This window comes from Sphaeramia orbicularis, chromosome 20 (assembly GCF_902148855.1).
Source record: "Sphaeramia orbicularis chromosome 20, fSphaOr1.1, whole genome shotgun sequence".
Lineage (NCBI taxonomy): Eukaryota > Metazoa > Chordata > Actinopteri > Kurtiformes > Apogonidae > Sphaeramia > Sphaeramia orbicularis.
In genome coordinates this window covers 35,059,692-35,076,173 of record NC_043976.1, presented here as the reverse complement: position 1 = coordinate 35,076,173, position 16,482 = coordinate 35,059,692, and positions in this window count along the sequence as shown.

The window sequence follows — 16,482 nt, the reverse complement described above, 5'->3', positions numbered from 1 at the left end:
CAAAATTTACAATGAACATTTAGTTGTTTTTTCTCAGCAGGCACTACGTCAATTGTTTTGAAACCAAACATATATTGATGTCATAATCATACCTAACACTATTATCCATACCTTTTCAGAAACTTTTGCCCATATGAGTAATCAGGAAAGCAAACGTCAAAGAGTGTGTGATTTGCTGAATGCACTCATCACACCAAAGGAGATTTCAAAAATAGTTGGAGTGTCCATAAAGACTGTTTATAATGGAAAGAAGAGAATGACTATGAGCAAAACTATTACGAGAAAGTCTGGAAGATACTATTAAAGAAGAATGGGAGAAGTTGTCACCCGAATATTTGAGGAACACTTGCGCAAGTTTCAGGAAGCGTGTGAAGGCAGTTATTGAGAAAGAAGGAGGACACATAGAATAAAAACATTTTCTATTATGTACATTTTCTTGTGGCAAATCAATTCTCATGACTTTCAATAAACTAATTGGTCATACACTGTCTTTCAATCCCTGCCTCAAAATATTGTAAATTTTGCTTCCCCACCCTGTATATATATATATATATATATATATATATATACATATATGTAGTTATGTAGAAAATTAAGGTTAATGAAGTTACCATATTTGATTCCTTACCTGTAAGTAGCAAAAAAAGAAAAAAAATTCAAGAATTACATGTTTAAAAAAAAATGCAGGAAAAACATGTTACATTACAACAATATACAGTTGTGGAAAAAATTATGTTTTCCCCAGAATAAAACCATGCTTTGACAAGTGTGTCCTATTAACACGTGTTTTTTTTTTTTTTTGTTTTGTTTTTTTTGTTTTTTAATTTAACCCTTTATAGGCCCCTCATACAAATACTCTGAAATTCAACATTTCAACCATAGTGTGTTATTAGTGGACCCAACAAGACTTTAATACTTTTAGGAAATTAAAAAAATATATATGTATATGTTGTTATGTAGAAAATCAAGGTTAATGAAGTTACCATATTTGGTTCCTTACCTGTAAGTGGCAAAACAAAAAAAATCCAAGAATTATATGTTAAAAAAATACAAGAAAAACACATTACATTAAAACAACATACAGTCGCAGAAAAATTCCCACTGAAAAAAGAAAAAGTTTCCCACTGAATAAAACCATGCCTGGTCAAGTGTACCCTATTCACATGTTTTGTTTTTTTTTAATTTAATTTAACCATTTATAGGCCCTTCAGAAATGCTCTGAAATTTGACATTTCAACCTTAGTGTGTTATTGGAGTTATTACTTTTATGAAATTTAAAAAAAAAAAAAAAATTGTGTAGAAAATCAAGGTTAATGAAGTTACCGTATTTGGTTCCTTACCCTTAAGTGGCAAAAAAAAAAAATACAATTATATATATAAAAAAATACAAGAAAAACACATGTAAAGCAAAAGGAACATGTATTTTAGAACATTAGACCAACATAAGTGCTGATCCAGACCCCTGTCCACATCCACATTATCCCTTTGAACATCATTCCTTCCATTAGTACCATTACTTCATGGTACCTAACAAAGCAGGTACACGCACTGTTCATGCAGAGGTGGACCTTACAGACCCTGGAGACCACATTGGACCTCAGATTGGTGACTCACTGTCCTCAATGGAACTGTTGATGTCAGTAGTCACTTTTCCATTGACCCTCAATATAACTTGCACATTAAAATTTACCAAATGGAAAAACCACAATTTCGTCCAAACTCTCGGTTTTCAATTAGAACTTTTTGTGCTGGCAAGAGGTGGGTTTTCGGGCATAGCGCAATTGGGATTTCACACAAAACTGTGATGGAAAGACCTGCAACTACAGTCACATGAATTAAAAAACGGATGTTGACGGACGTTACAACGAGCGAAGAAGAAGAGTTTTAAAAGAAACATGGCGTGGTATGTGTGGACACACCAGGAAAGTGAATTATTTTTTAATTTAGTACGGGATAGAGGGGTAATATAATAATAATGAATATATCTGGGAATCAATGTGATGTTTCCATTCGTCGCCATGTTTATGGAATGACTTCTCATGATAATAAATAAACAAATCATCGCATTTGTGATTTAATAGAAAAACCGACATTACACTCTTGTGTTTGTTGACATTTAGAAAATATCGGTAAAGTTTTGCGCAGATGTCCAATGGGGAAAAGCGACTACTGTCTTATAATGTATGTGGAAATGACCAAAAGTAGTCACTTGCCTGATAAAGGGTTAACCCTTTAAAGGACATTTATAGAAATACTCTGAATCCAAAATTTCAACCTTAGTCTGTTATTGGAGGACAGAACTAGACATTTGTGACATTTTTCAGTTTTTTTTTTATATGTACAAAACCAAGGTCAGTGGAGTTACCATATTTGGTTCCTTACCTGTAAGTGGCCGCATCTGACCTGAGATTGTTGCCTAATCCATGCATCATTCGTTCATTCATTTTTCAATTTAAAATATTTAAAAATGAAAAAAAAAAAAAGACACGTTTTTTGTTTTTCATTTTCAAAAAAAGAATGAAAAATGGATAACGGTTCATTTTTCCATTTCCCGATTTTGTGCTCAAATGAAACATGGAAAAAATGGATAACAACCGTTTCATCCGCGTTTGCTATTTTCAATATAGTTCAGTTGTCTGACCCGGAAGTAGTCGTAACTATGGAAAAAATAAACAAACAGAATCATGGCCGGACTGGAGGAATATTTGGCTATAATTAAGCAGCTGTTTTATACGGAAGCATATATCATTGACCCAAAAAAAATAAATTTGGCTGTTTTTCTGAATGAATGAGATACTGTTTTGTGAAAAAAAATTTAATTCGGCTCTTTTTTTCTGAATTAACGAGAAAATTATCTTGTTAAGTGAGAAAAACAGAGCCGAATTTTTTTTTTTGTGTGTGTGTGAATGCAATACGCTTCCGTACGTATCAAACAGCTGCTTAATTATAGCCAAATATTCCTCCAGTCCGGCCATGATTCCATTTGTTTATTTTTTCCCTAGTAACGACTACTTCCAGGTCAGACAACTTAACTATATTGAAAATAGCAAAATTGAATGAAACGGTCGTTATCCGTTTTTTTCATTTGAGCACAAAATCGGGAAATGGAAAAATGAACCATTATCCGTTTTTCATTCTGGTTTTGAAAATGAATTTAAGTTTTGGTTTTAAATTGAAAAACTAATGAAGGAATGATACACGGATTCTGCCTCGTTATCCTCGCTGTAACTGTTGTCACTGTCTTGTCATGTATGCAGAATAATCCGTGTATCATTCGTTCATTCGTTTTTCAATTTAAAACCAAAAATCACAAAAAAAACAAAAATACGACCCGTTTTTTTTGTTTTTCATTTTCAAAACCAGAATGAAAAACGGATAACGGTTTGTTTTTCCATTTCCCAATTTTGTGCTCAAATGAAAAATGGAAAAAAAACGGATAACGACCGTTTCATCTGATTTTGCTATTTTCAATATAGTTAAGTTGTCTGACCTGGAAGTAGTCGTAACTAGGGAAAAAATAAACAAACGGAATTATGGCTGGACTGGAAGAATATTTTGTTATAATTAAGCTGCTGTTTATCTCGTTAATTCAGAAAAATAGAGCCAAATTTATTTTTTTGTATGAATGCAATACACTTCCGTATCAAACAGCTGCTTAAGTATAGCAAAATATTCCTCCAGTCCGGCCATGATTCCGCTTGTTTATTTTTTCCATAGTTACGACTACTTCCGGGTCAGACAACTGAACTATATTGAAAATAGCAAGATCGGATGAAACGGTCGTTATCCGTTTTTTCCCATTTTTCATTTGAGCACAAAATCAGGAAATGTAAAAACGAACCATTATCCATTTTTCACTCTGGTTCTGAAAATAAAAAACAAAAAAATGAATCATTTTTTGTTTTTTGATTTTTGGTTTTAAATTGAAAAACAAATGAACGAATGATACACGGATTCAGAACGACCAAAAATAGTCACTTGCCCAATAAAAGGTTAACCCTTCATAGTACACTCATAGAAATACTCTGAATTTCTAAATTTTAACCTTAGTGTGTTATTGGAGGACATAACAAGACTTTATTATTTTTGTTAAAAAAAATAAAAATAAAAAAAATCATTATGTAGAAAACCAAGGTCGGTGGAGTTACTTTGTTGTGCATACTGGACCACATTAGACCTGAGATTGTGGCCTCACTCACTGTCTTATAATGAATGTGTTAATGACCAAAAATGCCCGATAAAGGGTTAACATTAAAAAAAATCCTTGCTTCATTTTCTAATTTCCAGATAAGACTCCAGCTGCTGTGGTGACGTTCCACCTGACGCCAGCAGGTGGCGGCAAAGCACCGTCCCATTGTCTGTGTCCGGGTTCATCGGGTCCACTATGACATGGATTCCCTCCATCAGTCTCTGGCCAGTTCTGCTTCCCACAATTTCACCGTATGCTGGCTTATTACTAAAGTAGATTAACTACGTGAGGCCTTGTGTGAGTGTGTGTGCAGCCATAATTAGGAATTAATCTTATCATTTGAAAGAAAATTTCAATTTCCCATGGGTGTATTAATTGTGTATACATGTAATTGGGCTGCTTTTTCCTGCTTAAATGGACCTTTTCTCCCTCTCCTAACTGCCGGTAATTACATGCATATATGGCCGGGATGAGGCCATCGCTTAGCGACAGTGACGCAGTGACGTGAAATGTAATTTGAAGAAAAAGCTACCTGAATCACCTCTACTCCCCACAGACCATCCTAGAATAATTATCATCCTTAACTTAACCCAGTACGGGTGATTCACAATCACACCCACGCCTCGGCAACAAAAAAAAACACACCTTGTTGCCCGACGCTGTAATTTCCTCGGACCCCGGTGTGCACGTGGTTCACCGTGGCGGCGTTTTCATGTCGTTGGCTACTTCTGTGTGAGCGTGAAATTAGTAAAGCCAATAATTTGGGTTGATTTAAGAATGCAAGGGGAGAGCGTGGGGTCATATGCACATTGGTAATCAATACTAATTACCATTTCATTTCTACCCCCACTTTCTTTTCTTCCAGAATCACATGTGAATCTGATCTTATTGGACTGATTAAAAAGGTTGCAAATGAAGGGTCTTCACTCCCCCGATTCTCATCAAAGGCCAACCACACACTCCGTAACTTTGTCTTCATTTAATTCTGCATTGTCTTCAGACAAGGCCCCAATTATAAACTCACAATGAATCTCTAAAATAGCTCACGCGCATTGACCTTTTTTTAGATTAAAAGCTGGAATCCTGCAGTCCCATTCGGTCCAATTTCAGTCCTAATGAACCACAGTGGTGTGGAATTTCTGGCGCTGTAATAACCAGTAAAAAGCATCAAAGCTAAGATAAATCACGCTAAAGGTATTGTGATAACAATAGCGAATAAATCTTAGCTGGGTCTGATTGGAAAAGCAATATATATATATATTTTTTTGTTCAAATAAATGAGCACATAATAGAAGATAGACTAGGTAAGGAATTACTTTTAAATAACAGTAGAAAAAGTAATCTGTAATCCATTACAGTAACCGATTACTTTTTTTGCTGTAACGCAGTAATGTAAGACATTATAACTAATCAATTTTAAATTTTTTGTAACTCAAGAAATACACGAGTCATGTAATGCATTACAGTTCACAGACAGTAATATTGTTAGGTAAGGAATTACTTTTAAATAACAGTAGAAAAAGTAATCCATTAGAGTAACAGATTACTTTTTGCTGTAACATAGTAATATAAGGCATTATAACTAATCAATTTTCAATTTTTTGTAACTCACGCAACACGAGTCATGTAATGCATTACAATTCACAGACAGTAATATTGTACGGTAAAGAATTACTTTTAAATAACAGTAAAAACCAAAAAAAATCTGTTATGCATTACAGTAACAGATTACTTTTGCTGTAACAGTAATGTAAGGCATTATAACTAATCAATTTTTTGTAACTCTAGCAATACACGAGTCATGTAATGCATTACAATTCACAGACAATAATATTGTTAGGTAAGGAATTACTTTTACAAAACAGCAAAAAAATGAATCTGTAATCCATTACAGCAAAAGATTGCTTTTTGCTGTAACACAGTAATGTAAGGCATTATAACTAATCAGTTTTCAATTTTTTGTAACTGAAGCAATACACGAGTCATGTAATGCATTACAATTCACAGACAGTAATATTGTAAGGTAAAGAATTACTTTTAAATAACAGTAAAAACAAAAAAAAATCTGTTACGCATTACAGTAACATATTACTTTTGCTGTAATGCAGTAATGTAAGGCCTTATAACCAATTTTTTGTAACTCAAGCAATACAGGAGTCATGTAACTCATTACAATTCACAGACAGTAATATTTTCTACATTGTCTTCAGACAAGGCCCCAGGTATAAACTCACAGTGAAATAAATGAGCACATAATAGAAGAGAGACAAGGTAAGGAATTACTTTTAAATAACAGTAGAAAAAGTAATCTGTAATCCATTACAGTAACTGATTACTTTTTTGCTGTAACGCAGTAATGTACGGCATTATGACGAATCAATTTTCAATTTTTTGTAACTCAAGCAATACACGAGTCATGTAATGCATTACAATTCACAGACAGTAATATTGTTAGGTAAGGAATTACTTTTAATAACAGGAAAAAAAAAGGAATCTGTAATCCATTACAATAACAGATTACTTTTTTGCTGTAACGCAGTAATGTAAGGCATTATGATGAATCAATTTTCAATTTTTTGTAACTCAAGCAATACAGGAGTCATGTAACTCATTACAATTCACAGACAGTAATATTTTCTACATTGTCTTCAGACAAGGCCCCAGGTATAAACTCACAGTGAATCTCTAAAACAGCTCACACGTATTGACCTTTTTTTAGATTAAAAGCTGGAATCCTGCAGTCCCATTCGGTCCAGTTTCAGTCCTAATGAACCACAGTGGTGTGGAATTTGTGGCGCTGTAATAACCAGTAAAAAGCATCAAAGCTAAGATAAATCACGCTAAAGGTATTGTGATAACAATAGCGATGAGAGCGAATAAATCTTAGCTGGGTCTGATTGGAAAAGCAATATATATATATATTTTTTTCCAAATAAATCACTTGCGTGACATTCGGAATGAATATGTATGAATTAATAAATCCATGCACAAATAAATGAGCACATAATAGGGGATAGACTAGGTAAGGAATTACTTTTAAATAACAGTAGAAAAAGGAATCTGTAATCCATTACAATAACAGATTACTTTTTTGCTGTAACGCAGTAATGTAAGGCATTATAACGAATCAATTTTCTATTTTTTGTAACTCAAGCAATACACGAGTCATGTAATGCATTACAATTCACAGACAGTAATATTGTTAGGTAAGGAATTACTTTTAAATAACAGTAAAAAAAAAAAAAAGGAATCTGTAATCCATTACAGTAACAGATAACTTTTTTGCTGTAATGCAGTAATGTAAGGCATTATAACTAATCAATTTTCAATTTTTTGTAACTCAAGCAATACAGGAGTCATGTAACTCATTACAATTCACAGACAGTAATATTTTCTACATTGTCTTCAGACAAGGCCCCAGGTATAAACTCACAGTGAAATAAATGAGCGCATAATAGAAGAGAGACTAGGTAAGGAATTACTTTTAAATAACAGTAGAAAAAGTAATCTGTAATCCATTACAGTAACTGATTACTTTTTTGCTGTAACGCAGTAATGTACGGCATTATGACGAATCAATTTTCAATTTTTTGTAACTCAAGCAATACACGAGTCATGTAATGCATTACAATTCACAGACAGTAATATTGTTAGGTAAGGAATTACTTTTAATAACAGGAAAAAAACGGAATCTGTAATCCATTACAATAACAGATTACTTTTTTGCTGTAACGCAGTAATGTAAGGCATTGTAACGAATCAATTTTCAATTTTTTGTAACTCAAGCAATACACGAGTCATGTAATGCATTACAATTCACAGACAGTAATACTGTTAGGTAAGGAATTACTTTTAAATAACAGTAAAAAAAAAGGAATCTGTAATCCATTACAGTAACAGATAACTTTTTTGCTGTAATGCAGTAATGTAAGGCATTGTAACTAATCAATTTTCAATTTTTTGTAACTCAAGCAATACACGAGTCAAGTAATGCATTACAATTCACAGACAGTAATATTTTCTACATTGTCTTCAGACAAGGCCCCAGGTATAAACTCACAGTGAATCTCTAAAACAGCTCACACGTATTGACCTTTTTTTAGATTAAAAGCTGGAATCCTGCAGTCCCATTCGGTCCAGTTTCAGTCCTAATGAACCACAGTGGTGTGGAATTTGTGGCGCTGTAATAACCAGTAAAAAGCATCAAAGCTAAGATAAATCACGCTAAAGGTATTGTGATAACAATAGCGATGAGAGCGAATAAATCTTAGCTGGGTCTGATTGGAAAAGCAATATTTTTTTTTTTTTTTCCAAATAAATCACATGCGCGACATTCGGAATGAATATGTATGAATTAATAAATCCATGCACAAATAAATGAGCACATAATAGAAGAGAGACTAGGTAAGGAATTACTTTTAAATAACAGTAGAAAAAGTAATCTGTAATCCATTACAGTAACTGATTACTTTTTTGCTGTAACGCAGTAATGTACGGCATTATGACGAATCAATTTTCAATTTTTTGTAACTCAAGCAATACACGAGTCATGTAATGCATTACAATTCACAGACAGTAATATTGTTAGGTAAGGAATTACTTTTAATAACAGGAAAACAACGGAATCTGTAATCCATTACAATAACAGATTACTTTTTTGCTGTAACGCAGTAATGTAAGGCATTGTAACGAATCAATTTTCAATTTTTTGTAACTCAAGCAATACACGAGTCATGTAATGCATTACAATTCACAGACAGTAATACTGTTAGGTAAGGAATTACTTTTAAATAACAGTAAAAAAAAAGGAATCTGTAATCCATTACAGTAACAGATAACTATTTTGCTGTAATGCAGTAATGTAAGGCATTGTAACTAATCAATTTTCAATTTTTTGTAACTCAAGCAATACAGGAGTCATGTAACTCATTACAATTCACAGACAGTAATATTTTCTACATTGTCTTCAGACAAGGCCCCAGGTATAAACTCACAGTGAATCTCTAAAACAGCTCACACTCATTGACCTTTTTTTAGATTAAAAGCTGGAATCCTGCAGTCCCATTCGGTCCAGTTTCAGTCCTAATGAACCACAGTGGTGTGGAATTTGTGGCGCTGTAATAACCAGTAAAAAGCATCAAAGCTAAGATAAATCACGCTAAAGGTATTGTGATAACAATAGCGATGAGAGCGAATAAATCTTAGCTGGGTCTGATTGGAAAAGCAATATATTTTTTTTTTTTTCCAAATAAATCACATGCGCGACATTCGGAATGAATATGTATGAATTAATAAATCCATGCACAAATAAATGAGCACATAATAGAAGAGAGACTGCAAAATGAAAAAGCACAGAACAGCAGAAGGTATAGATTTTAGATACAAGTCAGTATTGCGCTGCGTTCCCTGTAGATTGCGTTGAAAAAATAGAGTTTGCTGCTGCCGCTTGCCAAACAAACAAGAGTGAATCACAGGACCGGGTTTCCAGACATTGGATAAGGGATTTGATCCACCTCGCACACATGACAGAAGCTCTGGCTTAAAACAAGTCCAGTGAGTCGCACTCCAATTTAGGCTTCCCACAATCCAGCAGGCGAGTGGCGAAATACTCATTTGAGAATCTCCTTTTGACAATTAAGACACCCATGGAGGCATGGAAAGCTCTCAATTCCATTAGCCTCTGTGCGGTTTCACTCTATCTGTCCACTGAGCCTTAACTTACTTATTAGTACAAGTCTGCTGTATTTTGTTAGGGAAGCGATTAGTGAAATCTACATGAAAAGGCAATTTCGCTCTTCTTCTTTTCTTTGCCTTCACTCTCTTCACTTCACTGAGATCAGACAGATCTAAAGAATGGCATTTGCGCACTAATGAAATTCGCTCTGCATCATTTCGGATGTTAATCTTTGGATGAAAGTGACTTGTGTCTTTATTTACTCGTTTCTGTGTGACAAATGGTCAGAGCCGGCTAAAATTACATCGGTGCTCGTGTGCCCCCCCCCATTTAACCGAAGCCTGGGAGCATCGGCTGGCAGTCAGCTTAGAGACTGCAGCTGCACTTTGATGTATTGGAGTTAATATCTTCCTGACATTTCTCAGGACAGATTTTCATCACTGGATTCATCTGTACTTTTGGGGCTATGTGATAAATGAGTCAGGACATTCATTTTCCTCCCCTCATCTTTGGCTTCTGTGGACACAAACCCAACCACGGATGTGTGCATGAGTGTGGGGGTGTGCATGCGTAAATGTGGATCCACTGTGGAGACCAAAGGGGGTGGATCTTTGCCAGTGATGGGTAAAAGTAATCCATTACAGTAACTGATTACTTTTATGCTGTAACGCCGTAATGTAAGGCATCGTAACTAATCAATTTTAAGTAACTCAAGCTATGCAGGAGTCATGTAACTCAGTACAATTCACAGACAGTAATTTTGTAAGGTAAGGAATTACTTTTGAATAACAGTAGAAAAAGTAATCTGTAGTCCATTACAATAACATATTACTTTTATGCTGTAACGCTGTAATGTAAGGCATCGTAACTAATCAATTTTATGTAACTCAAGCTATGCAGGAGTCATGTAACTCAGTACAATTCACAGACAGTAATATTGTAAGGTAAGGAATTACTTTTAAATAACAGTAGAAAAAGTAATTTGTAGTCCATTACAATAACACATTACTTTTATGCTGTAACGCCGTAATGTAAGGCATCGTAACTAATCAATTTTAAATAACTCAAGCTATGCAGGAGTCATGTAACTCATTACAATTCACAGACAGTAATTTTGTAAGGTAAGGAATTACTTTTGAATAACAGTAGAAAAAAGTAATCTGTAGTCCATTACAATAACATATTACTTTTATGCTGTAACGCTGTAATGTAAGGCATCGTAACTAATCAATTTTATGTAACTCAAGCTATGCAGGAGTCATGTAACTCAGTACAATTCACAGACAGTAATATTGTAAGGTAAGGAATTACTTTTAAATAACAGTAGAAAAAGTAATTTGTAGTCCATTACAATAACACATTACTTTTATGCTGTAACGCCGTAATGTAAGGCATCGTAACTAATCAATTTTAAGTAACTCAAGCTATGCAGGAGTCATGTAACTCAGTACAATTCACAGACAGTAATTTTGTAAGGTAAGGAATTACTTTTGAATAACAGTAGAAAAAGTAATCTGTAGTCCATTACAATAACATATTACTTTTATGCTGTAACGCTGTAATGTAAGGCATCGTAACTAATCAATTTTATGTAACTCAAGCTATGCAGGAGTCATGTAACTCAGTACAATTCACAGACAGTAATATTGTAAGGTAAGGAATTACTTTTAAATAACAGTAGAAAAAGTAATTTGTAGTCCATTACAATAACACATTACTTTTATGCTGTAACGCCGTAATGTAAGGCATCGTAACTAATCAATTTTAAATAACTCAAGCTATGCAGGAGTCATGTAACTCATTACAATTCACAGACAGTAATTTTGTAAGGTAAGGAATTACTTTTGAATAACAGTAGAAAAAAGTAATCTGTAGTCCATTACAATAACATATTACTTTTATGCTGTAACGCTGTAATGTAAGGCATCTTAACTAATCAATTTTAAATAACTCAAGCTATGCAGGAGTCATGTAACGCATTACAATTCACAGACAGTAATATTGTATGGTAAGGAATTACTTTTAAATAACAGTAGAAAAAGTAATCTGTAGTCCATTACAATAACACATTACTTTTATGCTGTAACGCTGTAATGTAAGGCATCGTAACTAATCAATTTTATGTAACTCAAGCTATGCAGGAGTCATGTAACTCAGTACAATTCACAGACAGTAATTTAGTAAGGTAAGGAATTACTTTTAAATAACAGTAGAAAAAGTAATCTGTAGTCCATTACAATAACAGATTACTATTTTGTTGTAATGTAGTAGTGTACGGCATTACTAATCAATTTTATGAAACTCAAGCTATGCAGGAGACATGTAACTCATTACAATTCATAGACAGTAATATTGTAAGGTAAAGAATTACTTTTAAATAACAGTAGAAAAAAGTAATCTTTAATCCATTACAGTAACAGATTACTTTTTGCTGTTGAGCAGTAATGTAAGGCATTATTATAACTAATCAATTTTCAATTTTTTGTAACTCAAGCAATACACGAGTTATGTAAGTCATTACAATTCACAGACAGTAATATTGTAAGGTAATGAATTACTTTTAAATAACAGTAAAAAGTAATCTGTAATGCATTACAGTAACAGATTATTTTTTTGCTGTAACGCAGTAATGTAAGGCATGATAACTAATCAATTGTATGTAACTCAAGCAATACAGGAGTCATGTAACACATTACAATTCAGACAGTAATATTGTAAGGTAATGAATTACTTTTAAATAACAATAAAAAAGTAATCTGTGATGCATTACAGTAACAGATTACTTTTTTGCAGTAACACAGTAGTGTAAGGCATTACTAATCAATTTTATGTAACTCAAGCAATACAGGAGTCATGTAACACATTACAATTCACAGACAGTAATATTGTAAGGTAAGGAATTACTTTTAAGTTACTGTAAAAAGTAATCTGTAATGCATTACAGTAACATTACTTTTTGGCTGTAACACAGTAATGTAAGGCATTACTAATCAATTTTAAGTAACTCAAGCAATACAGGAGTCATGTAACACATTACAATTCACAGACAGTAATATTGTAAGGTAAGGAATTACTTTTAAATAACATTAAAAACAAAAAAAATATGTTATGCATTACAGTAACAGATTACATTTGCTGTAATGCAGTAATGTAAGACATTACTAATCAGTTTTATTAACATTTTACTCGGTACATGTTCAATAGCACTTGCGTTACAACACACTTGTCGCCCATAATTTAGTTATTCAAATGAAAAAAAAAAAAAAAAAACAGCAAGGCCATGAGACCTCAAGGAACCAATAATGTGTTAAGTTCCATTTCCTGTTGGTGTTCAGCCAGTGGGTGAAGACGGCAGAAGACAGTCCAATGTCCACATGGATGTATGCTCATTACTAACCCTAACCCTGCTTTAAGAAGCTAGTTAGCATTAGCATGATCCCTGTGATCAGCAATGACAAGATAAGCTAATGTTTCTATGACTAGTCAGAATTCTTTATTTATTGCAGAATTATCCACCACCCTGTTTGAACATGTAAAATGTTGAAAAAAAATCTAAACATTCCTGCTGGGATTCGAACATCGTAGACCGTAGCGTTACTTACTTAGGCACCTGTTCACATGTACAAATTTAGCAGACAGATCTCATGAAATCGCATTGTGTACCACACCACTTCTTATGGCATTTGGCATGTTATACGTGCGCATTTTCATCCTTTCACATGTTGTTCAACACCATTTGATCACGTGTCAATGGACGCCAAGATCTCCGGTTTACATATTCGTAACTACAAACCCTAAACCTAACCCTTACCCCTACTTGCTAATCATGTGGTATTTGATGCGATGTGAACATACATGCGGAACGCTTGTAATGCAATTCATAATATCATGATGAAATGTAGGCATCCCAGGGCCCTTGTATCTCTTGTATTCAGGGGGGGTTGGGTTCTACTGCACATGTGCCATTTATGATAAGAGTCTGTAGTTGCCTTCCATTGACTCTCCAATTGCGCAAATATAACTTGCGCATAAAAATGTACCTAATGGAAAAACCACAATTTCGCCAAAAGTCTCATTTTTTTATTAAAAGTTTTTGCGCAGGCAAGAGGTGGTTTTTCGGGCGTAGCGCAAACGGTATGTCATGCAAAACTGCAATGGAAAGACCTTTTTCGCAACTAGAGTCAGGTCAGTTAAAAAAACAGATGTTGACAAATGTTACAACAAGCAAAGATGAAGAAGAAACATGTCGTGGTATGTGTGGACACACCAGGAAACCCAATCATTTTTTAATTTAGTATGAGATAGAGGGGTGATATATAATAATAATGAATATATCTGTAAATCAACAGCATATTTATGTTCGTCACCATGTTTATGGAATGACTTCTCTCGTCATCTTGCGATAATAAACAAACAAATCATTGCATTTGTGATTTAATGGAAAAACCAACATTATGCACATCTGTTTTTTCAACATTTAGTAAATATCGGTAAAGTTTTGTGCATATGTCCAATGGAGAAGCAACTACTGTCTTGTAATGTATGTGGAAATGACTAAAAGTAGTCACTTACATGTATACATGTATATGTTTGGCATGTATGTAGAAATTACCATAAATATTGCCCAATAAAGGGTTAACTCTTAATAGGACACTCATAGAAATACTCTGAAAATTTAAAAGTTCAGCCTTAGTGTGTTATTGGAGGTCATAACAAGACTTTATTACTTTTGTTAAATTTTTCAAAATTTTTTATTATGTTGGAAACCAAGGTCAGTGAAGTTATTTATGTTTTTCGCCATGTTTATGGAATGACTTCTCATGTCATCTCGCGATAATAAATAAACAAATCATTGCATTTGTGATTTAATGGAAAAACCGACATTACACACGTGTTTTTTCGACATTTAGTAAATATCGGTAAAGTTTTACGCAGATGTCCAATGGAAAAGCAACTTGTATGTAGGGATGGGAATTGAGAACCGGTTCTTTTTGAGAACTGGATCTCAGTACCTCGATTCCTTGGAATCGTTTGCCTGCCTGCTTAACGATTCCGCTTATCAATTCCACCTTCATTGCGCATGGGCGATGATGTTACGCATATGTTGTATTGTTTTGGTCAGAACGTAGCCAACATGGCGTTGAGGCAGAAACGGTCTAAACAGACGACACCAGGTCCACTGGAACACTGTCACAGCTTCTGTTTCTACAAAAGGATGGAATCCCTCCAATCTGCTCAAACATTTGTCCACAGCATGTGACTCATTTACAGGAATGTCACGTATTTGATTCGATACTTAGCGGCGCTTGTTAATCTAGTGGCAGAGTGAACACCAGGCCGTCATTCGGGCCCAGTTCTGGTTCTGGTGCGGGCAACAAACGTCGTACCCCCACAAATACAAGTTTTTGAAGGTAGGGGAAAGGAAATGAGGTGCACAACAACGGGAGACGGGAAGAGTCGGACCGGTTCCATGTAGTAGAAATGCAGCAATAGAGGACTTAGTAAAGAGTCTTTAGTTTCACTTTCACTGTACACCCCCCCAACCCCCCGTACCCCCCAAACCAGCCCCGGCGTCATCTGTTATTATTATTTGTACATACTGTATATGTTATATTTTCTGTACAGAGATGGAAATATAAAAGACAGTTAATGCAAACACACCTGTTTGTACTCTTATTCCCTCACCCAATGAGAATCGATAAGAGAATCAATAAGGAATCGGATCGATAAGCAAAACCAATAATGGAATCGGAATCGTTAAATTCTTATCGATTCCCATCCCTACTTGTATGTAATTCAAAAGTAATACAGGAGTCATGTAACGCATTACAATTCTGATACAGTAATATTGTAAGGTAAGAAACTACTTTTAAATACCAGTAACATGTAATCTGTAATGCATTACAGTTTGGAAGCATCTTGCATAAATACTGATCGTTGCAAGAGGAGCGTTCTGCATTTGTGTGCATTTCCTGGTGTGTGTTCTCGTATCTCCAGCTCCAGTGTGTGCCCGAGCGAGCGAACGAGCGAGCGAGCGGGGAGTCTGGCGTGAGCGTAGTTGTGACAAGAAATAGACGGCGGCATTAATGGAACTGACATTAATTTGACAGAGCGCTCACTAACATGCGAAGTCACTCGCAGTTCATAAGAATAATATTAACTCTACATTAACATGCAAGGCTGTCTGTTGCACCAGATGCCAGGCGTTTTAGGGAGCCGGTGCTGCAGCCTGTCTTTCTGGGCCATGAGCAGCTCTAGTATGCACAACAAGAAAAGCCTCATTCTAACAGTCTGAGCCCATATATTACTGCTGCTGCTGACACTGGAACTCTGCTGGGGCTGCAGGGAGCCACTTTGCACAAACTAACCTACAGCACTCTCGCAACAGCTAAAAGCCAACGCTGGGGTCTCAAACTCATTTACTTTCAGGGGCCACCTTCAGCCCGATTTGATCTCAAATGGGCCAGACCAGTAAAATAATAGCATAATAATCTATAAATAATGACAACTCCAAATTTTTGTCTGTGTTTTAGCACAAAAGCCCCCCAGTAAATTATGAACATACTTACTTTTACTTGTATGTTATGCATACTATAGGTCACAGGTGTAAAACATGCGG